This window comes from Cherax quadricarinatus, chromosome 54, assembly GCF_038502225.1.
Source record: "Cherax quadricarinatus isolate ZL_2023a chromosome 54, ASM3850222v1, whole genome shotgun sequence".
In the NCBI taxonomy this organism is placed as follows: domain Eukaryota; kingdom Metazoa; phylum Arthropoda; class Malacostraca; order Decapoda; family Parastacidae; genus Cherax; species Cherax quadricarinatus.
The window spans coordinates 5535633-5559935 of record NC_091345.1 but is presented as its reverse complement, the minus strand read 5'-3'; the positions used below and the strand labels follow the sequence as shown (position 1 = coordinate 5559935).

Genomic DNA, 24303 nt, shown 5'->3' with positions numbered 1-24303 from the left:
CAAACTCCTCCTCTCCTTACCCCTCTCTGCTTTGTATTGGACTGATGAAGCCATTGTATTACGAAACGTTTCCTTAGCAAAGATTCCCATATGCTGCATAAATGTCTCAGTCTTCAACTTGTCGGTTTTCGAACCATTTATCACATCTGTCAGACACTGCAACATCATGGGATCTTTATACAAAGATTTCTTGCCTGTGCTTCATAAGAAAAAAATGGTTATAACTATGACCATAACTTTTAAAGGGATGCACAGGTAAGCCAGCGGAAGGCCTCGGTCAGATGATCAAAAGCTCCAGCTGTGGGCCATCATATGAGAAAGACCAGCGTCAGGAAACACTTGTCCTGTTTCCTGACAAACCTTACCTAACCTAACCTAACCTAACCTAACCTAACCTAACCTAACCTAACCTAACCTAACCTTACCTAACCTTGCCTGTGCTCCATATTCTTCCAGACTACGATGCTCTTCACCAACTCCAAGGCTGAGGGACTGATTACCTCATCTTTTGCATATAGTTCTACTGTCTTCCAGTTATGTCCTTGAATTTTTATCGATAAAGCCACTAGTTGGTTAAACGTCTACAATAAAGATACCCAGATGTTACACGTGTTTAAGTGAGGCGTGATAAAGGTGCCTCCCAGTGTACCATTAAAACAACTAGTAATAGGTCAAGAGTCACTAAGGTACGCCCAGTGTACCGTTATAATAGAACCAGTGATATTTCAAGAGTGGTGGAGAAAGATCCAGGCGTACCATCATAGCAGTGTTACATAGCAGTGTTGTGGGTAAGATGATGTTACAACAAAGATTGCCTTGCTGTTTAAATTAGAGAACTGGGCGAGTGTACTAATTAGATAAATGGTTCAGAGAACCGACAAGTTGATAAATTAGACACATAAGCAACACTCGAGTATCTTTATTGAGGTAACGTTTCGCCACACTCCAAGCAAAGAATTTGCACCATTCAGTTTTCTGTTGGTTAAAATTTATGAGGGCTAGGTTGCCAACTGGTGGTATTTCTAGATCCGCAACAGGACCATCTTCAGTAACAGAACCAGCAACAGAAACCAGAGGTTTCTAGAACAGAACACCAGAGATTTCTAGAACAGAACACCAGAGGTTTCTAGAACAGAACACCAGAGGTTTCTAGAACTACACTATGCCATCCTCAGCACCAGTACCAGCAGTAGCAGTGTCTCGTGTCACTTAATCTGCCTTGCTTGCTGTGTTCTGCAGTTACGATACTTCCTCATCTGCCTTAGTCTGCAGTAGTAGTATTCCTGGCACACCAGAGTCATACAACATATTTGTTTCTCTTCTTCCTGTTATGTTTGCTAAGAGTGTTTCTAACCTCATCCCTCCATTGTTATTCTTCCCCTGTGCGCCATCTATACTTCTCTTATTTCTCCACTTTCCCAACTCTTATATAAATTTGCTAATTTCTCAATATGTGAATGTATTTTTACGTGTACGCATGTATATGTATATGTATGCACAGATATATGTATGTGTATATGCTTACATTCATGTAGACATATACATATACATTATACCGACATTAACTAGACGAGTAATACTCTCCATCAGTTGGTTGTCTGTCAGGCAGACCTAGCAGCACCTGACCTACTTCAGTAACATTACTGGAGGAGGTGAAGATGTCAGCACCTGACAGTAAGATTACTGAAGGAGGTGAAGATGTCAGCACCTGACAGCAAGATTACTGAAGGAGGTGAAGATGTCAGCACCTGACAGTAAGATTACTGGAGGAGGTGAAGATGTCAGCACCTAACAGTAAGATTACTGGAGGAGGTGAAGATGTCAGCACCTGACAGTATCATTACTGGAGGAGGTAAAGATGTCATCACCTGACAGCAACATTACTGGAGGAAGTGAAGACGTCAGCATCTGACAGTATCATTACTGGAGGAGGTGAAGATGTTAACACCTGACAGTATCATTACTGGAGGTGAAGATGCCAGCACCTGGAGGAGGTGAAGATATCAGCATCTGACAAATGACACACAACTCATAGGAGACAGAGACCAGCTCATTACACACCTCTCAGTCGCTCAGACTAATGTTACACTTGAGACAGGTTATAAAACCACGACTGGTATTTTCTCCAGCGTTTGGCTTGAGTGAATTTAATAATTACAAATTAACTGACAACGGTTATGCTGACTGGACAACTTGCTGTGACCCCTGGAGGAATCTGGCAGCGGGGGATCCAGCCGTTGAACATCGGCTGGATTCTTAGAGGTCTCTCGTCTGCGGTTCAGACATACCCTGAGGGATGTATTTCTCTCAGGTTTAAACCCTATTTTAGGGATGGAAGTATCCTGGTATGATGGTGAAAAGGTTAATGGACAGCTTTAATAACCCCCCGTCTGGTCGATAGGCTTAGAACCCCATTAGCAAACATATCGTCTATAAACCATACCCCCGGACGGGATTGAACCCGCGGTCATAGAGTCTCAAAACTCCAGCCCGTCGCGTTAGCCACTAGACCAGCTAGCCACAATAAGATTCATCCAACTAGGTCATGTTGACGGCAGTGAAGGGACTTGAGCTAGAGTTCGTCACGGCCACGCTAGCTGGAGATTCGTCTGTAAAAACTTGCATTTGTGGTCACTGAGGTGCCTGTGCTAACTTTCCTATGGTGTAGAAATATACCTAGTTGGATGAATCTTATTGTGGCTAGCTGGTCTAGTGGCTAACGCGACGGGCTGGAGTTTTGAGACTCTATGACCGCGGGTTCAATCCCGGCCGGGGGTATGGTTTATTTGCAATCGTGTCATTACGATTTCTTGAGTCATATCGTCTATAGCTGCCACACCACAGCTACAGCGGCTGCCACATCACAGCCACAGCAGCTGCCACATCAAAGCAACACACACACACACACACAGGACTCGACCCCTGCAACCTCAGCTAGGTGAGTACACACATCAAGAGTCTATCGACAAGTGTCTTGGCAACTAGTAACTACAGTTACTCCAACAAAAAATCCCATCACAGCATATCAGTAATTTTCTGTGGCTATGTAATGCACTCCATGACCTTCATGCCCACCCACCAGCTCACCCAGCCGCCCACACACCCACCCACCCACTCACCCACCCACTCACTCACCCACCCACTCACCCACCCACACCCACCCACCCCCCCTCCCAATCACCCACCGACGAGAGTGAGGTTTTTACCTCCACTCAAAATCATGTTGAACAGCACCATGACAACCATTTATGGATGCTCTCATTGGCACACCTTTTATAACCCATACCACTTGGAAGCCTCCTCATGAATATAATAATAATAATAATAATAATAATAATAATAATAATAATAATAATAGTAACTCTGATCAAAAAAGTTTTCGGACGGTGAATACAAATGTGAACTTAGTTGTGGTGGAACAAGCACAGTTTCTCTAAAATACAACCCCCCACTCCTCCCCCAACCACTTTTCATCTGTTTATAATTGTCTACCGAGTACTTTGACATCTATTTGAGTTATGTGGAAAAGTGGTATATTCATCTCCAAGTCATAAGCCCACAATCCCTCGTTATTAGTTAAGCCACAGTATTTTTTATTTTACATGCTAGGGTGGCCAAAGACTGCAAACTTCGCTCAAGGAAAAGGATCTTAGGTAGGATAAGTATAACACCGGGAACATCTCCTGAGGCGCACATCAACCAAATAACTACCGCAACATATGGGCGCCTGGCAAACCTAAGAATAGTGTTTCGATACCCGAGTAAGGAATCATTCAAGATTTTGTACACCGTGTATATCAGGCTCATATTGGAGTATGCAGCACCGGTATGGAATAGACGCCTAGCCAATCACGTCAAGAAATTAGGAAATGTGCAAGGTTTGCAACATGACTAGTTCCGGAGCTAAGGGGATATGTTCAACGAGGTGAGGTTAAGAGAATGCAACCTGACAACAATGGTGGACAGGAGGGATAGGGGGGACATGATAAGGACATACAAAAAACTGAGATGAATTGACAAGGTGGATAGGGACAGAATGTTTCAGAGATGTGATACAGCAACACGGGGTCACAACTGGAAGTTGAAAACTCATATGAGTCACAGGGATGTTAGGAAGTATTTCTTCAACCATAGAGTTGTCAAGAAGTGGAACAGCCTGAAGAGTGATGTGGCAGAGTCAGGATCCATACATACCTTTAAGAAGAGATACGATAAAGCTCATGGAGCAGGGAGAGTAGACCTAGTAGTGACCAGCGAAAGGGCGGGACCAGGTTCTGTAAAACGACCGCAGCAATCACAAATAAGTATACACACACACACACACACACACACACACACACACACACACACACACACACACACACACACACACACATACACATACACACATACATCAGAAATAATTACGTGTGTTCAGTCCTTCAAGGCTGAAGGGCTGAACACGTTAAAATAACCTCTCCACTTTTTTTGAACTGACTCTACTATAAAAGTTGCCTCTGAAGTGCAGTGAAAAAGTCTGCTGCGCAGAAGTGTTACGTCAGTAGTGACACCAGAATGTTGCGTATGTGTCCTCTTGCGTATGTGTCCTCTTGCGTATGTGTCCTCTTGCGTATGTGTCCTCTTGCGTATGTGTCCTCTTGCGTATGTGTCCTCTTCGTCAATTTCTGGGTAGTTTATAACGATTAAAATATGTAGTGTGAGTGTAGTACTAGAAGTGTGTGTGTAGTACTAGTATTGTGTGTGTGTGTACTCACCTATTTGTACTCACCTATTTGTGGTTGCAGGGGTCGAGTCTTAGCTCCTGGCCCCGCCTCTTCACCGGTTGCTACTGGGCCCTCTCTCTCCCCGCTCCATGAGCTTTATCAAACCTCGTCTTAAAACTGTGTATGGTTCCAGCCTCCACTACGTCATTTTCTAGGCTATTCCACTGCCTTACAACTCTATGACTGAAGAAATACTTCCTAATATCTCTCTGACTCATTTGTGTCTTCAACTTCCAATTGTGGCCTCTTGTTTCTGTGTCCCCTCCCTGGAACATCCTGTCTTTGTCCACCTTGTCTATTCCACTCAGTATTTTATATGTCGTTATCATGTCTCCCCTGACCCTCCTGTCCTCCAGTGTCGTCAGGCCGATTTCCCTTAATCTTTCTTCATAGGACATTCCCCTTAGCTCTGGAACTAACCTTGTTGCAAACCTTTGTACTTTCTCTAGTTTCTTGACGTGCTTTATCAAGTGCGGGTTCCAAACAGGTGCTGCATACTCCAGTATGGGCCTGACATACACGGTGTACAGTGTCTTGAACGATTCCTTACTAAGGTATCGGAATGCTGTTCTCAGGTTTGCCAGGCGCCCATATGCTGCAGCAGTTATCTGATTGATGTGTGCTTCCGGAGACATGCTCGGTGTTATACTCACCCCAAGATCTTTCTCCTTGAGTGAGGTTTGCAGTCTTTGGCCACCTAGCCTATACTCTGTCTGTGGTCTTCTGTGCCCTTCCCCTATCTTCATGACTTTGCATTTGGCAGGATTAAATTCGAGAAACCATTTGCTGGACCAGGTGTCCAGTCTGTCCAGGTCTCTTTGAAGTCCTGCCTGGTCCTCATCAGATTTAATTCTCCTCATTAACTTCACATCATCTGCAAACAGGGACACTTCTGAGTCTAACCCTTCCATCATGTCGTTCACATATACCAAAAATAGCACTGGTCCTAGGACCGACCCCTGTGGGACCCCGCTCGTCACAGGTGCCCACTGTGATACATCATTACGTACCATGACTCGTTGTTGCCTCCTTGTCAGGTATTCTCTGATCCATTGCAGTGCCCTTCCTGTTATATGCGCCTGATGCTCTAGCTTCTGCACTAATCTCTTGTGAGGAACTGTGTCAAAGGCCTTCTTGCAGTCCAAGAAGATGCAATCAACCCACCCCTTCCTCTCGTGTCTTACCTCTGTTATTTTATCATAAAACTCCAGAAGGTTTGTGACACAGGATTTGCCTTCCGTGAATCCGTGCTGGTTGGCATTTATACTCTTGTTCCGTTCCAGGTGCTCTACCACTCTCCTCCTGATAATCTTCTCCATAATTTTGCATACTATACACGTCAATGACACAGGTCTATAGTTTAGTGCCTCTTTTCTGTCTCCTTTTTTAAAAATGGGAACTACATTTGCCGTCTTCCATACCTCAGGTAGTTGCCCAGTTTCCAGGGACGTGTTGAAGATTGTGGTAAGTGGCACGCACAACATATCTGCTCCCTCTCTAAGGACCCACGGGGAGATGTCCGGTCCCATTGCCTTTGACGTATCGATGTCCCTTAGCAGTTTCTTCACCTCCTCCTCATCTGTATGTATGTCGTCCAACACTTGTTGGTGTATTCCTTGCTGGTGTCCCCATCTGGTCTGTCCTCCCAGAGTCCTTCCTGTCTCTACTGTAAATACTTCCTTAAATCTCGTGTGTGTGTGTGTGTGTGTGTGTGTGTAGTACTAGTATTGTGTATGTGTATGTGTGTACTCACCTAAGTGTGGTTGCAGGGGTCGAGACTCAGCTCCTGGCCCCGCCTCTTCACTGATCGCTACTAGGTCCTCTCCCTCTCTGCTTCCTGAGCTTTGTCATACCTCTTCTTAAAACTATGTATGGTTCCTGCCTCCACTACTTCACTTGCTAGGCTATTCCACTTCCTGACGACTCTATGACTGAAGAAATACTTCCTAACGTCCCTGTGACTCGTCTGAGTCTTCAGCTTCCAGTTGTGACCCCTTGTTTCTGTGTCCCCTCTCTGGAACATCCTATCTCTGTCCACCTTGTCTATTCCCCGCAGTATCTTGTATGTCGTTATCATGTCTCCCCTGACCCTTCTGTCATCCAGTGTCGTCAGTCCGATTTCTCTCAACCTTTCCTCGTACGACATTCCCCTGAGCTCTGGGACTAGCCTTGTTGCAAACTTTTGTATTTTCTCTAACTTCTTGACGTGCTTGACCAGGTGTGGGTTCCAGACTGGTGCTGCATACTCCAGTATGGGCCTAACATACACAGTGTACAGTGTCTTGAACGATTCCTTATTAAGGTATCGGAACGCTATTCTCAGGTTTGCCAGGCGCCCGTATGCTGCAGCAGTTATTTGCTTGATGTGTGCCTCCGGTGACGTGCTCGGTGTTATGGTCACCCCAAGGTCTTTCTTCCTGAATGAGGTCTGTAGTCTTTGTCCACCTAGCCTATACTCTGTCTGCGGTCTTCTTTGCCCCTCCCCAATCTTCATGACTTTGCATATGGCAGGGTTGAATTCGAGAAGCCAGTTTCTGGACCACATATCCAGCCTGTCCAGGTCTCTTTGCAGTCCTGCCTCATCCTCATCCGATTTAATTCTTCTCATCAGCTTCACATCATCTGCGAACAGGGACACTTCAGTGTCTATTCCTTCCATCATGTTGTTCACATATATCAAACATAGCACTGGTCCTAGAACTGACCCCTATGGGATCCCGCTCGTCACAAGCGCCCACTGTGATACCTCTTCACGTACCATGACTCGTTGTTGCCTCCCTGTCAGGTATTCCCTGATCCATTGCGGTGCCCTCCCTGTTATATGCGCCTGATCCTCCAGCTTCTGCACTAATCTCTTGTGGGGAACTGTGTCAAAGGCCTTCCTGCAGTCTAGGAAAATGCAATCAGCCCATCCCTCTCTCTCGTGTCTTACTTCTGTTACCTTGTCATAAAACTCCAGAAGGTTTGTGACACAGGATTTGCCTTCCATGAACCCATGCTGGTTTTCATTTATAATCTTGTTCCGTTCCAGGTGTTCCACCACTCTCCTCCTGATAATCTTCTCCATGACTTTGCACACAATACATGTCAGAGACACAGGTCTGTAGTTTAGTGCCTCATTTCTGTTTCCTTTCTTAAATATGGGGACTACATTTGCTGTCTTCCATTTCTCAGGTAGTTGCCCAGTTTCAAGGGATGTGTTGAAGATTGTGGTCAGGGGCACGCACAGCATCTCTGCTCCTTCTCTAAGGACCCATGGGAAGATGTTGTCCGGTCCCATCGCCTTTGAGGTATCAAGGTCACTTAGCTTCTGCACCTCCTCCTCGGTTGCTCGTATGTCATCCAACACTTGTTGGTATATTCCCTCTTGATGTTCCCTTCTGTGCTGTCTTCCCAGAGCCCTTCCTGTCTCTACTGTGAAAACTTCCTTAAATCTCCTGTTTAGCTCCTCACATACCTCCTGATCATTTCTTGTGAGTTCTCCACCTTCTGTCCTCAGTCTGATCACTTGGTCTTTGACTATTGTCATCCTCCTGATGTGGCTATACAACAGTTTCGGGTCAGTCTTGATTTTCGATGCTATGTTATTTTCATACTGTCGCTGGGCCTCCCTCCTTACCTGTGCATACTCGTTCCTGGCTCTGCAACTAATCACCCTATTTTCATGTGTTCTCTGCCTTCTGTACTTTTTCCATTCTCTATTGCACTTTGTTTTTGCCTCCTTACACCGTCGGGTAAACCAGGGGCTCGTTCTAGTCTTCCCATTGTTTCTGTTGCCCTTGGGAATAAACCTTTCCACTGCCTCCTTGCATTTTGTTGTTACATATTCCATCATTTCATTTACTGGCTTTCCTGCCAGTTCTCTGTCCCACGGAGCCTCCTGCAGGAAGTTCCTCAACCCTATGTAGTCCCCTCTTTTATAGTCTGGCTTTTCCCATTCAACTCCTGTTACTCTCTCCACTTGCAACTCTACTATGTATTCAAAGCACAGAACCACGTGGTCACTAGCTCCTAGGGGACTCTCATATGTGATGTCCTCAATGTCTGAACTGCCCAGGGTGAACACAAGGTCCAATCTTCCTGACTCATCCTCCCCTCTCACTCTAGTAGTGTCCTTAACATGTTGGTGCATGAGGTTTTCCAGCACCACATCCAACATCTTGGCTCTCCATGTTTCGGGACCCCCATGTGGCTCCAGGTTTTCCCAGTCAATCTCCCTGTGGTTGAAATCCCCCATAACCAGCAACTTTGCTCTGCTGGAGTGATCTCTTCTTGCCACCTCAGCAAGTGTGTCCACCATTGCTCTGTTGCTCTCTTCATATTCCTCTCTTGGCCTCCTGCAGTTCTGTGGTGGATTATACATCACTGCAATGACTACCTTGTGCTCCCCAGACTGAAGTGTACCTACTTTGTAGTCCCTTTCTCCTGTCTCGTCTATGCCTCCCATTTTCTCGTGTGTGTGTTTGTGTGTGTGTGTGTAGTACTGGTATTGTGTGTGTGTATGTGTATGTGTGTGTGTGTGTAGTACTGGTATTGCGTGTGTATAGTACTAGTAGTGTGTGTGTGTGTAGTGCTAGTTAGTATGAGTGCAATACTAGTAGTCTGAGTATAGCAAAAATCGGAAACACGCTCAAAGCAAGCGTTAGTAGATTAAGAAAATCTATAAGAAGGGGACGGATACTCTCTTAGCTACCAGAGAAAACATATATTTCTGACCTTGAAAGCAACAGTCTCTCCACGCAAAAGGATTTATACTGGTTAAATAAACAGAAAGAGGTGAAAGAGCAGGCAAGACTCGGAGGAGAGAGAGGTAACACAAAGCCGCCAATAAAAGTTAATGAATTTACAACAACAGTGTTTAGCGATACTTTAGACACAAAACCCAACTCTTAGTAGTGAGGTCTTGCGTAAAGTAAATAACTTATATTTAAATGTCTCTTCACTGAAGAGAGATACGTGAGGGAAATACCGAGAACACGGGACGACCTGGTGTTCACTTAGCCGAGGAGACTAAACACTGCTGGGCTACAAAAATTCCTCAAGGACTTGACACCTAACTCTGCCCACATTTGCGGTATAACTCTAGCGCCACTCGACGTTGAAGTCACTAATATGCATTTTGCCGTAGACCTCACAGACTGGCAACTATATTTTCATTACCATTTATAGCAGCATATACTACCATTGTCCTTACATATTTTATAGAAACCATCAAACCATAGGCGTCAAATTTAACATTAGTTATCTTGTTGGCCACATGACCAGGAATATGTGTAAGTTTCGCAATTCGCATACATGCTTAAGTGGTAATAACAGTGAAGCACAACATGATAATTAAGGGCAATATAAATCCTGCCAGAAAGTGGTACATCGTTAATGGCAGACCTAGCAGAAGAGTCAACGTGTTCGTTACCTTGAACGCCAGTGTGTCCAGAAACCAAGAAGTAAGCGACTTATTTGTGTTTGCTAGAAATTCAAAGTATCCACAACTGCATACGAGAAATAACTGTAAGTGGGGAGTCATAATTCTGGATAATGTGTAAAGCACCCTGAGAAAATAAAACAACACTGAGTGATAAAGTAAACTAGGTGCACTGAGTATGATAGCAACGAGTATGACTTGCAGTTTTATTGTGACAATGATGGACTACCGTATCAAATGTCATTGAGTTCCTCTATTTGGGAAGACAGCTGTGTACTCGATGTCACCTGAACATTTGGAACTTTTGGTATATACCGCCATAGTATGAGACTGCGACTAATAGTATTCAAGAAAAAAACATATGTTAGGTAAGACACATATGCAACAGTTAGACAACTTTATTCCGAAACGTTTCGCCTACACAGTAGGCTTCTTCAGTCGAATACAGAAAGTAGGCAGGAACAGTAGAGATGTGAAGACGATGTAATCAGTCCATCACCCTTAAAGTTGTAGAATTTGAGGTTGTCAGTCCCTCGGCCTGGAGAAGTTCAGTTCCATAGTCAGAAACTATCTGAAGATCAAGCGACAGTGCGGAGACTTAAATACTGTCGGAAGGAGAGGTGCAGGGTAGTAGTAGTAGTAGTAGTAGTAGTAGTAGTAGTAGTAGTAGTAGTAGTAGTAGTAGTAGTAGTAGTAGTAGTAGTAGTGAGAGGCAACTGAGAGGTCATGTCCCGCTCAGTTGCCTCTCACTACTACTACTACTACTACTACTACTACTACTACTACTACCCTGCACCTCTCCTTCCGACAGTATTTAAGTCTCCGCACTGTCGCTTGATCTTCAGATAGTTCCTGACTATGGAACTGAACTTCTCCAGGCCGAGGGACTGACAACCTCAAATTCTACGACTTTAAGGGTGATGGACTGATTACATCGTCTTCACATCTCTACTGTTCCTGCCTACTTTCTGTATTCGACTGAAGAAGCCTACTGTGTAGGCGAAACGTTTCGGAATAAAGTTGTCTAACTGTTGCATATGTGTCTTACCTAACAACCTGTCGGTATTGTATACCATTTTGATGTTCATCTTGTCAGACACTGCAACACGTGGCATCTTGGTACAGAAAACACCTTGGACAAGCTTTTCAAGTGAGAAGGGTTGGATCTGAGAGGGACATGACCTCTCAGTTGCCTCTCACTACTACTACTACTACTACTACTACTACTACTACTACTACCCTGCACCTCTCCTTCCGACAGTATTTAAGTCTCCGCACTGTCGCTTGATCTTCAGATAGTTCCTGACTATGGAACTGAACTTCTCCAGGCCGAGGGACTGACAACCTCAAATTCTACGACTTTAAGGGTGATGGACTGATTACATCGTCTTCACATCTCTACTGTTCCTGCCTACTTTCTGTATTCGACTGAAGAAGCCTACTGTGTAGGCGAAACGTTTCGGAATAAAGTTGTCTAACTGTTGCATATGTGTCTTACCTAACAACCTGTCGGTATTGTATACCATTTTGATGTTCATCAAAAAAACATATCACGGGAGGGGTTAGAACCCGCGATCACAGAGTCTTAAAACTCCAGACCGAAAGAAAGGGTTAGCTATTCTAGGTGATTCGTCGGTATGAACCCCGGCCCGGGTCTCTTCCAATCTGGTGACCCGGCAGAAAAGTGAGTGGGAGCTGGTGACACATGTTAGCCTTAGTCAGGGAGCGGTGAAGGAGCGAATGTGAATCGTTGGAACTTTTCAAATAGGGAGGTAACAACATGACATGGAAGGAACACAAGAAGTGGCAAGTGCAAAGATATTGCCAGAGATCAAATTCAAAGACTAAAGGATCGTAACAAATGAGATTGACGATTAAGTGAATTTATTACTGACTGCGATTATTCTGGTTTATAAGCGTGAAGGTCACGGAAACGAACAAAAACCGAAGGCAGTAGTTATGGCAGCGATCCTGCCCGGAAGAGATGTTGCTTCTGTATAGAAGATCAAGACGGAGAAAGACTGAGTGGATCGTAAAAGTGAACATAATTCCTAATGGATAAAAACCTAGAGTGGACGATGGGGGGGGGGGGGGAAGAAAGGCGAACCGCGGCCCGTAAATTGACAGTCCGATGCTCAACCGTCTCGACTACCCAGGTTTATATCAAGAAGAGCCGAGGAAAGAAGTTCAGTTGAGTTACAGTTGGTGCCTCTGATGGAATGTAATACAACAAGTATTACCTCCGAATCCTTCCTATTGCAGGCCTGGGTGGTCGAGATGGTAGAATGTCGGACTGTCAATTTACCAGCTGCGGTTCGAGGTCTCCCGTCCACAATTCTGTTTATCCATTGACAGTCGTTTATTACAACATAATTTGAGTTCATAATTCCTCATGATAAAAGGTATCGAATTTCTAAAGAGCAGATGGGTAGCTGAGATATATATTTGGTATACGTAGCTTAACTGAGAAAGAATTAGAGTTGCAGGGCTTCTGATTATTGTTTGTCTGTCATCTTCCAAACAAAACTGGACCAAGTTCTAAGTAGTCTCGATGATGACATTCGACAGTCAAAGAAATGGATTGGAAAATTAACCGTAGCAGCCACTGGGATAGAGATACCATACAAATGTTAGCCGACAGGTGTGGGTCGCATCCTGGTGGACAAGATTACCCTAAGTTGCCAGAAATGCTCTGCATAACCAGGGACTTTCTATGTAATGTTATTAATGTCAGCTTAGTTTGTAATGTACTTGTAGAAATAAAGATTATTATTATTATTATTATTATTATTATTATTATTATTATTATTATTATTATTATTATTATTATTATAAATAGGCTGTGAAATGACTTGATCTTCTCGTGAAGGCTTAAGTTAGGTCAGATAAAGATAATATTGTGAACATTACTGGTGTTAGGTAAAGGGTTGTGAAAGTGATCCAGTTTATGTGGTGGGAAGCGCTGATGAACCTCACACACACACACACACACACACACACACACACACACACACACACACACACACACACACACACACACACACGCACGCACACAGATGCTCATGTAAGTAGACAAAATTTTGGTTTAATAACAAGTGTGTCATGCTTGTGAACTGGAGGGAATATCACCAGCCAGATATAAATAGGTGGAGAAAGTAGAGCGGACGAGCTAGCCAGACCTGATAGATATATCTACTAGGACGCCCGCGCGCTCGCACGCCTGCCCATCCACACGCACGCACGCATGCAGACACACACACACGAAGCATACATTAGTGAGTGCAGATAGTTTGCCAGGTGCTAAGTGTATGTTGCCTGCATAAAGTGGGACTCCCGGGGTAATACTTAGATATATCAGGAAATTATGTCCAAAAAATAAAAGAAGAAAAAAGATGAAGAAGAAGAAGAAGGGAAATAAATGAAGAAAGAAGTGGTAAAACCAGAGGTTAGTGGAGTTTAATACAAGCAAGCAAAAGGTAATAAAACTTGTGGCTGGAGTGAGGCAACGAGGCACGTAAACCAGATTAAGAGGCGAGAATCTGTAAATATTACTCAAGGTGAAGAACTAAGAGTGAGCATCACAACCGTCACAGCACCAGAAATGCGCATAAATCACCTAACATGTGCACCATCTGCGATGGAAGCTAATCTCAGAACTGCTTTCAGAGGCCTCTCTACACGATATCTGTTAGGCATATCACGGAGTATGCAGCACCAGCTTGGAGCCCCCGCCTGAGTGAGCATTTTCAACAACTAGAAGAAGCCCAGTGGTTTGCAACAAGACTCGCACCAAAACTGAGGAATTTGAGTTATGAGCAAAGACTAAAGGAACTGAACCTGAGGACTTTAGAAGAACGAAACATTTAGGGAGACATGATTACGTCGTACGAGGATACTAAGAAGTTTTGACAGCAACTAGGGAGAGAGTGTTTGAAATGAGATGCTTGGAGACGAGGGGGTAATAGATAGAAGATAACTGCGTAGACGAGAACCAGGGACGTAACGTAAGGAAAATATTCAGCTTCAGGGTGGTAAATAAATGGAATGGGCTACATGACGAGGTGTTAAAGGCGATCTCAAAACACAGTTTCAAGAGTAGGTACAATAGGGCCCACGCGGCCAGGAACCACTAATTCCGGTTTAAGAGTGAGGTCAGGAGCTGAGACTCGATCCGTGCAAACACTACTCAGTGAAAACAGCTTAGTAAACTAACGCACGCATACATGCTAATGGAAAAGGCAGGAATAACAGGAAAAGAACTACAAGGGATGAAGTGATACCTGACAGAAAGGAAACAAGGAGTGAATGGCCGTGAAGAGGTATCGGAATGGGTGCCTGTGAAGTACGGGGTTCCACAAGGATCAGTGGTAGGTGCTGTTTCTTGTATTCGTGAATGACAAGACAGGGGAGATAGAGATATTCTGTTTGAATATTTGAACTAATAAGGAGAATACAAGCAGATGAGGACCAAGAAAGGCTACAATAGACGTGGACAGGCCGCAGGTTATGAAGTCTGAGGAAGGATAAAGAAGACCGCAGTCGGAGTTTAGGCTTGGTGATGAAGGCTGTGAACCTCAGTGAGAATATTGCAAAGTTCCAAGTAGATATAGACCAAGTCTTCCAATGGGTCTTCCAATGGGTCTTCCAATGGGTCTTCCAATGAGTCTTCCAATGGGTCTTCCAATGGGTCTTCCAATGGGTCTTCCAATGAGTCTTCCAATGGGTCTTCCAATGGGTCTTCCAATGAGTCTTCCAATGGGTCTTCCAATGGGTCTTCCAATGGGTCTTCCAATGAGTCTTCCAATGGGTCTTCCAATGGGTCTTCCAATGGGTCACTAATAACAATTTGAAGTTCAATGAGGACAAATTTCAACTACTCCGCTATGGAAAACTTAAGGAAATAAAAACTAAATAGGAGTTAAAAACAAATTCTAATCACACATTAGCGAAAAACTAATGTGAAGGACCTGGGAGTGATAATGTAAGAGAATCTCACTTTCAAAGATCACAGCAATGTCTCTATCACATCTGCTAGAAAAATGATAGGATGGATTATGAGAACCTTCAGAACAAGGGATGCCAAGCCAGTGATGATCCATTTTAATTCGCTTGTTTCCTTTAGGCTGGAATACTGCTGTACATTAATGGCTCCTTTCAAGGCAGGTGAAATTGAAGATTTGGAGAATGTACAGAGAACTTTGACTGCACGTATAAGTAAAATCAAGCACCTCAGTTACTACGAATGTCTTAAGTCCCTTGATCTGTGGTCCTTGGAACGAAGGCGGAAAAAAGATACATTATAATTTACATGTGAAAATTATGCACACAGAAATCACTCCCTACGAAAGCAAAAGACTCGGCAGGGAGTGCAACATCCCCCCAGTGAAAAGCGGGGGCGCCGTGAGTACACTAAAATAAAACACAATAAATGTCAGGGATCCAAGACTGTTCAACTACCTCCCAGCACATGTAAGGGAGATTACCAATAGATCCCTGGCAGCCTTCAAGAGGAAGCTAGACAGATACTTAAAGTCAGCAACTGACCTGCCGGAATGTTGGAATGTAGAAACAACCTGGTTGATTAGGCCTTGTTTCACCGTGAGGCCTGGTCAAGGACCGGGTAGTGGGGGCTTTGACCCCCGGAACGCCCTCCAGGTAGTATATCACTTGAAGTGCATATCAACCAAATAACTTCCGCAGCAAATGTGCATTTGGTAAATTTAAGACATCTTAGTAAGGAGACATTCATGCTATTGTACACCGTGCACGTCAGGCCCATATTAGAGTATGCAGCACCAGTATGGAACCTACACCTGGTCAAGCATGTCAAGAAATTTGAGAAAATGCAGAGGTTTACAACAAGATTAGTCCCAACCTAGAGAATGAAGTGGTGGACGCCGGATCCACAGACAGTATTAAGAAGAGGTACGATAAGGCTCTCGAAGCCAGGAGAGAGTGGACCTAGAAGCGACCAGAGAGGAGGCAGGGGCCAGGAGCTGAAACTCGACCCCTACAACCACATATAGGTGAGTACACACACACACACACACACACACACACACACACACACACACACACACACACACACACACACACACATACACACACACACACACACTCATACACACACATATACACACACAGATTATCAGGAGAAGAGTGGTGGAACACCTAGAAAGGAATGATCTCATCAACAGCAGCCAACATGGTTTCAGGGACGGGAAATCCTGTGTCACAAACCTACTGGAGTTCTATGACATGGTGACAGCAGTAAGACAAGAGAGAGAGGGATGGGTGGATTGCATTTTCTTGGACTGCAAGAAGGCGTTTGACACAGTACCACACAAGAGATTAGTGCAAAAACTGGAGGACCAAGCAGGGATAACAGGGAAGGCACTACAATGGATCAGGGAATACTTGTCAGGAAGACAGCAGCGAGTCATGGTACGTGGCGAGGTGTCAGAGTGGGCACCTGTGACCAGCGGGGTCCCACAGGGGTCAGTCCTAGGACCAGTGCTGTTTCCGGTATTTGTGAACGACATGATGGAAGGAATAGACTCCGAAGTGTCCCTGTTTGCAGATGACGCGAAGTTGATGAGGAGAATTCATTCGATCGAAGACCAGGCAGAACTACAAAGGGATCTGGACAGGCTGCAGACCTGGTCCAGCAATTGGCTCCTGGAGTTCAACCCCACCAAGTTCAAAGTCATGAAGATTGGGGAAGGGCAAAGAAGACCGCAGACGGAGTACAGTCTAGGGGGCCAGAGACTACAAACCTCACTCAAGGAAAAAGATCTTGGGGTGAGTATAACACCAGGCACATCTGAAGCGCACATCAACCAAATAACTGCTGCAGCATATGGGCGCCTAGCAAACCTCAGAACAGCATTCCGACATCTCAATAAGGAATCGTTCAGAACCCTGTACACCGTGTACGTTAGGCCCATATTGGAGTATGCGGCACCAGTTTGGAACCCACACCTAGCCAAGCACGTAAAGAAACTAGAGAAAGCGCAAAGGCTTGCAATAAGACTAGTTCCAGAGCTAAGAGGTATGTCCTACAAGGAGAGATTAAGGGAAATCAACCTGACGACACTAGAGGACAGGAGAGATAGGGGGGGACATGATAACGACATACAAAATACTGAGAGGAATTGACAAAGTGGACAAAGACAGGATGTTCCAGAGATGGGACACAGCAACAAGGGGACACAGTTGGAAGTTGAAGACACAGATGAATCACAGGGATGTTAGGAAGTATTTTTTCAGCCACAGAGTAGTCAGGAAGTGGAATAGTTTGGGAAGCAATGTAGTGGAGGCAGGATCCATACATAGCTTTAAGCAGAGGTATGATAAAGCTCAAGGTTCAGGGAGAGTGACCTGGTAGCGACCACTGACGAGGCGAGGCCAGGAGCTTGGACTCGACCCCTGCAACCTCAACTAGGTGAGTACAACTAGGTGAGTACACACACACACACACACACACACACACACACACACACACACACACACACACACACACATACACACACCTATGTCCTGCGAGGAGAGGTTAAGGGAAATCGACCTGACGACACTGGAGGACAGGAAAGATAGGGGGGGACATGATAACGACATATAAAATACTGAGAGGAATCGACAAGGTGGACAGAGACAGGATGTTCCAGAGATGAGACACAGCAACATGGAGTCACAGTTGGAAGTTGAAAACTCGGATGACTCACAGGGATGTTAGGAAGCATTTCTTCAGCCACAGAGTTGTCAGCAAGTGGAATAGTCTGGGAACTTATGTAGTGGAGGCAGGATCCATACATAGCTTTAAGAAGATGTATGATAAAGCTCATGGAGCAGGAAGAGTGACCTAGTAGCGGCCAGTGAAGAGGAGGGGCCAGGAGCTGTGAATCGACCCCTGCAACCACAACTAAGTGAGTACAACTAAGTGAGTACAACTAGGTGAGTACACACACTGTAATGCTTTGGAGAAAATAATAACGAAGATCCTGGGACACTTGGTGAGGAGAATATTTACAGGATGGAAAATCTTGTCTCAGGAAATTATTTTAATTCCACGAGAGTGACAGTAAAGAAACAGGAAAGACAAAGTTGGGTGGACTGTGTTTTCATTGACTATTAAAAACATTTAAAAGAGTACTACACTAGATATTAGTCCAGAAAACAGAAGCACAAGCAAGGTTAGAAGTCAGAGTGGTTACCTGGATCAGGGAGCAACTAAATGACAAAAGGCAGAGAATAACAGTAAGGTTAAGTTAGGTTAAGTTAGGTTAGGTTAGGTTAGGTTAGGTTAGGTTAGGTTAGGTTAGGTTAGGTAAGGTTAGGTTTGTCAGGAAACAGGACAAGTATTTCCTGACGGGGGTCTTGGTCATCTGATAACCCGCAGCTGGAGCTTTTGGTCATCTGACCGAGGCCTTCCGCTGGCTTACCCCTCCACCCCCTTTAAAAATTAAGGTTATGATTATAACCACTGAATGAATCTATTGATTATTTTAACAGTAAAGGATGATATATAGTAGTGGAAGAGAGTAATAACTAGAGTTGCTCAAGGAGAGCCACTGGGACCATTACTGTTTGTAACACTCATGAACAACCTGCCAGAGGAAACCGCGTCCTTGTGTCACTTTTTCCTGACGACGTAAAATTCGTGAGAAAGAATGAGAACAGGAGATGGAGATGATAATGATAAACTCCAGAAAAACCTCAACAGACTGAAGATGTGGTCAAACAAGTGGCATCTCGAGTTCAGTTCAGCCAAATGAAACATTAGATCAGATACTGGATACAGCATAGGTGGAGAGAGAGAGAGAGAGAGAGAGAGAGAGAGAGAGAGAGAGAGAGAGAGAGAGAGAGAGAGACAGAGAGAGGGAGAGAGAGAGTGGAAAAGACCTGAGAGTAAACATAATGCCAAACATCGCCAGAATTAAACATAAACCGTACAACCTCAACGGCAAATGCAAGGCAAAGAACAGCATTCACGAGCTTCTACAAAGAATCCTTCAGAACAATCTATAATTTCCTCACTAACAGAACACAGAGAGTAGTCGTCAACAGAGTAAAGTCCGAGGCAGCTACGGTGAAAAGCTCTGTTCCACAAGGCACAGTACTCGCTCCCATCTTGTTCCTCATCCTCATATCCGACATAGACAAGGATGTCAGCCACAGCACCGTGTCTTCCTTTGCAGATGACACCCGAATCTGCATGACAGTGTCTTCCATTGCAGACACTGCAAGGCTCCTGGCGGACATCAACCAAATCTTTCAGTGGGCTGCAGAAAACAATATGAAGTTCAACGATGAGAAATTTCAATTACTCAGATATGGTAAACACGAGGAAATTAAATCTTCATCAGAGTACAAAACAAATTCTGGCCACAAAATAGAGCGAAACACCAACGTCAAAGACCTGGGAGTGATCATGTCGAAGGATCTCACCTTCAAGGACCATAACATTGTATCAATCGCATCTGCTAGAAAAATGACAGGATGGATAATGAGAACCTTCAAAACTAGGGAGGCCAAGCCCATGATGACACTCTTCAGGTCACTTGTTCTATCTAGGCTGGAACATTGCTGCACACTAACAGCACCTTTCAAGGCAGGTGAAATTGCTGACCTAGAAAATGTACAGAGAACCTTCACGGCGCGCATAACGGAGATAAAACACCTCAATTACTGGGAGCGCTTGAGGTTCCTGAACCTGTACTCCCTGGAACGCAGGCGGGAGAGATACATGATTATATACACCTGGAAAATCCTAGAGGGACTAGTACCGAACTTGCACACGAAAATCACTCACTACGAAAGCAAAAGACTTGGCAGACGATGCAACATCCCCCCAATGAAAAGCAGGGGTGTCACTAGCACGTTAAGAGACCATACAATAAGTGTCAGGGGCCCGAGACTGTTCAACTGCCTCCCAGCATACATAAGGGGGATTACCAACAGACCCCTGGCAGTCTTCAAGCTTGCACTGGACAAGCACCTAAAGTCGGTTCCTGACCAGCCGGGCTGTGGCTCGTACGTTGGTTTGCGTGCAGCCAGCAGCAACAGCCTGGTTGATCAGGCTCTGATCCACCAGGAGGCCTGGTCACAGACCGGGCCGCGGGGGCGTTGACCCCCGGAACTCTCTCCAGGTAAACTCCATGTATAACCCGCAAAAACGAGAGAGGAGCTTGCGACGACGTTTTGATCCTATCTCCTTTGTGCGGGTTATTTGTATATTGTTCAGGTCACGGTATTGTGCCTTTTTGTTATTTAATCCGTCAGAACCTTATGCGCAACATATGTTAGGCCTATCATAGAGCATGAGGTCCCAGCATGGCGCAGACACCTTGTGAAACACGTGAAGAAACTCGAAAAGGCTCAAAGGTTTGCAGTCAGGCTAATACCAGAACTCAGAGGAATGCTCTGTGAGGAGAGGTTGAAGGTACTGAGTCTGCCCATCTTCGTGTCGAGGACAGTTGAAGACATGTACGATATACAAAATCTTAAGGGGAGTTTATATGGAAGATAAAGACAGATTGAATTAAGAGGACCAGGATGAAGGGAGCACAGGTTGAAGCCGTAGAAACAGATGAATCATACTGCTGTAAAGAAGTATTTCTTTAGACAAACTCAATGCACAGCTTCAATAATAGATATGATAATGATAAAGATGCCAGAAATCAGTGAAGCCGATCAAATTAGTCTAGCACACGAGCCAGGAACTGAGTCTCAACCCTCGCAAACACAGCTTGGTGCATACAGCTCAGTGAGTACAAACACACACACATACATGAATGCATGATGTGAAGCTAATGCGGAGAATTCAAGGGAATGAAGATCAGGTGGGACTACAAAGGAATTGGGACAGGCTACAAGCCTTGTCCAACAACTGGCTCCAGGAGTTTAACCCCACAAAATGCAAAGTCATGATGATTGGAGGTGAAACAAAACCGCAGACAGAGTACAGGCTAGGGAGTGAAAGACTGCAAACTTCACTCAAGGAAAAGGATCTTGGGGTGAGTATAATACCGAGCACATCTCCCAAGGCACCAAATAACTGCTGCAACACAGGGGCGTCTGGCAAACATAAGAACAGCGTTTCGACACCTGAGTAAGGAATCATTCAAGACTCTGTACACGTCCATCGTGTATGTCAAGCCCACATCTGGTCAAGCACTTCAATAAATTAAAGAAAGTGCAAAAGTTTGCAACAAAACTAGTGCTGGAGCTAAGGGTAAATCAACACGACGACACTAGAGGACAGGAGAGATGGGGGGGGGGGGACGTGATAACGACAAATAAAATAATGAGAGGAATTGATATGGTGGATAGGAACAGGATGTTCCAGAGGTGGGACATGGCAACAAGGGGACACAACTGGAAGCTGAAAGCTCAGATGAATCACAGAAATGTTAGGAAGTATTTTTTCAGTCATAGAGTTGTCAGGAAATGGAATAATCTGGAGAGTGATGTAGTGGAGACAGCAACCATACATAGCTTTAAGATGAGGTACGATAAAGCTCCTGGAGCAGGGAGAGAGTGGACCTAGTAATGACCAGCGAAGAGGCAGGGCCAGGAACTGTGAGTTGACCCCTGCAGCCACAAACAGGTGAGTACAAATAGGTGAGTACATGCAGGTGAGTAAACGCGCGCTTGCGCACACCCGCGGACAGAGATGCCCAGCTACCTCAGGGACCCAAGTGCCCGCACCCCGACCCCTCCTCCCTCAAGGGGCAAGTGTACCCAACACCAATTCTGTGTCTAGTCGTAAAAGGTTAGCTTGGGGTGCGTGTGTCTGCGTGCGGGTACTCACCTATTTGTGGTTGCAGGGGTCGATTAACAGCTCCTGACCCCGCCTCTTTGCTGGTCGCTAATATGTCCACACTCTGCCTGCTCCAAGACCTTTGTTGTACCTCTAAAGCTGAAGAAATACTTCCTAACATCCCCATGATTCATCTGAGTTTTCAACTTCCAGTTGTGTCTCTTTGTTTCTGTATCCCGTCTCTAAAACAATCTGGCTCTGTCCACATTCTCAATTCTCGTCAATACTTTATACGTCATTATCCTGTCCTTCCTATCCCTCCTGTCCTCCAGCGTTATGACACTGATTTCCCATAACCTCTCCTCGTAGGACATACTCTTATCTCCAGTACCAGTCGTGTTCCAAACTTTTACACTTTCTCCAATTTCTTGACGTATTTGACCAGGTGTGGGTTCCATACTGGTGCTGCATACTCCAGTATGGGCCTGACCTGCATAGTGTACAGTGTCGAAAATGACTCATTACTTAGATTTCGAAACGATATTCTTAAGTTTGAAAAGCACCCATATGCCGCAGTAGTTATTTGACTGATGTGCACCTCAGATGTGCTGGGTATGATGCTGACTCCAAGATCCTTTTCCTTGAGTGAGGTTTGCAGCCCGTATTCCGTCTGCGGTCTTTGTCCATTTCCAAGCTTCATGACTTTGCACTAGGTGGAGTTAAACTCCAGGAGCCATTTGTCGGATCAGGCTTGCTGTCTGTAGTCTTTTATAATGTCAATACGCACAATAGCACTATGGTATCACAACTGATTGACTAATCTCAGTCGTCGTTCAAATACATTTATTAGTTCGCTAGTGAGGTGGTAGCTTGCCCACTCACATTCAGCAGAAGGCTGACCGAATCTACACTGATTCCTTTCTCAGTATGTTTCATCCGATTGAATCGCCGCCCGAATGCATTCTGCTAGATTCACTCCAGGCATTTCCGCAGCAGTGCACTGTTTGACAAAATCAACTCGTCGATACTTGAGTTAAACATTTCTGTGCAACTCAAGTGCTATGTACAGCACTTTCCAGGATGTGAATGTTGGTTCAGTATCTTATACTTTGATGAAAGTTAAGACACTTGTGCAACATCTGGTTATCTTTATTGTAGACGTTTCGCCATCCAGTGGCTTTATCAATACAGATTCTTTGAACATAATAAGAAAACTGAAGAACTATATACAAAAGATGAGGTAATCAGTCTCTCAGCCTTGGAGGTGGTGTTTAGAGCACCGTGGTCGTAGAGATTCTGAAGCAGAGGCAAGGAGACTGGAATCTTGGTTCAGAGGACATCTACAAGACCTTCTTCACGGCCACTACAACTAACCCATCATTTTGGGAAGGACCTACTTCCACTGGGGAATCCCGCCTGCCAGTGACTATGCCCTCGTCTGCTACACGTCCCTACTCACTGACGCCTATATAAGCGCCAGTCTCCTTGCCTCTGCTTCAGAATCTCTACTACCACGGTGCTCTAAACACCACCTCCAAGGCTGAGGGACTGATTACCTCATCTTTTGTATATAGTTCTTCAGTTTTCTTATTATGTCCAAAGAATCTGTATTGATAAAGCCACTGGATGGCGAAACGTCTACAATAAAGATAACCATATGTTGCACAAGTGTCTTAACTTTCATCTTGTCGGTATTGCATACCTGTCTTGCACAGATCTGTTTGTGACTTGAAAGAGCCCACTGTGTGGGCGAAACGTTGTCAATAAAGGATCACATTAAACTGCATATGTGTTTATGTTTCCATAGTGTCGGTATTTTATACCATTTATTTTCATACCCAAGAGTTGCACGTGTCTAATTCAACAACATGTCGGTTCTCTGAACCATTCATCTACAATCCTGTCAGACACTGCAACTTCTTGGGATCTTGGATGGTAATAAATGGCATAAAATACCGACTCAATGGAAATATAAACACAAATGCAGTATAATGTGATCCTTTATTGACAACGTTTCGCCCACACAGTGGGCTCTTTCAAGTCACAAACAGATCTGTGCAAAGGATCACATTATACTGCATTTGTGTTTATATTGCCTTCTTGGGATCTTAATACTTGGGAATTCTTCACTTGCCTAACCCCTGGGCACTACCTACTTCCACATTGGACAAATGTGAGACCACCTACGACTGCTGCCCCTCACCTGTCTACGGTTTTAAGATAGTTCCTGACTATGGAACTGAACTTCTCCAGGCTGAGGGACTGACAACCTCAAAATTCTACGACTTCAAGAGTGATGGACTGATTACATCGTCTTCACATCTCTAATGTTCCTGCCTACTTTCTGTATTCGACTG

The 24303-nt window shown here is 44.7% G+C and overlaps 1 protein-coding gene across 4 annotated transcripts in view; it reads right to left on the bottom strand.

The window, feature by feature from the left end:
* Window positions 1-24303, bottom strand: part of LOC128699220 (apolipoprotein D) — a 141414-nt gene that overhangs the window by 49316 nt on the left and 67795 nt on the right. Inside the window, exon 2 of one of the 4 annotated variants that reach the window (XM_070096557.1) lies at window positions 4195-4274. The exons of the other annotated variants lie outside the window; for them this stretch is intronic. The gene's annotated coding sequence lies outside the window, so the exon portion shown is untranslated. The remainder of the gene's footprint in view (window positions 1-4194; window positions 4275-24303) is intronic. 4 annotated transcript variants of the gene reach the window in all.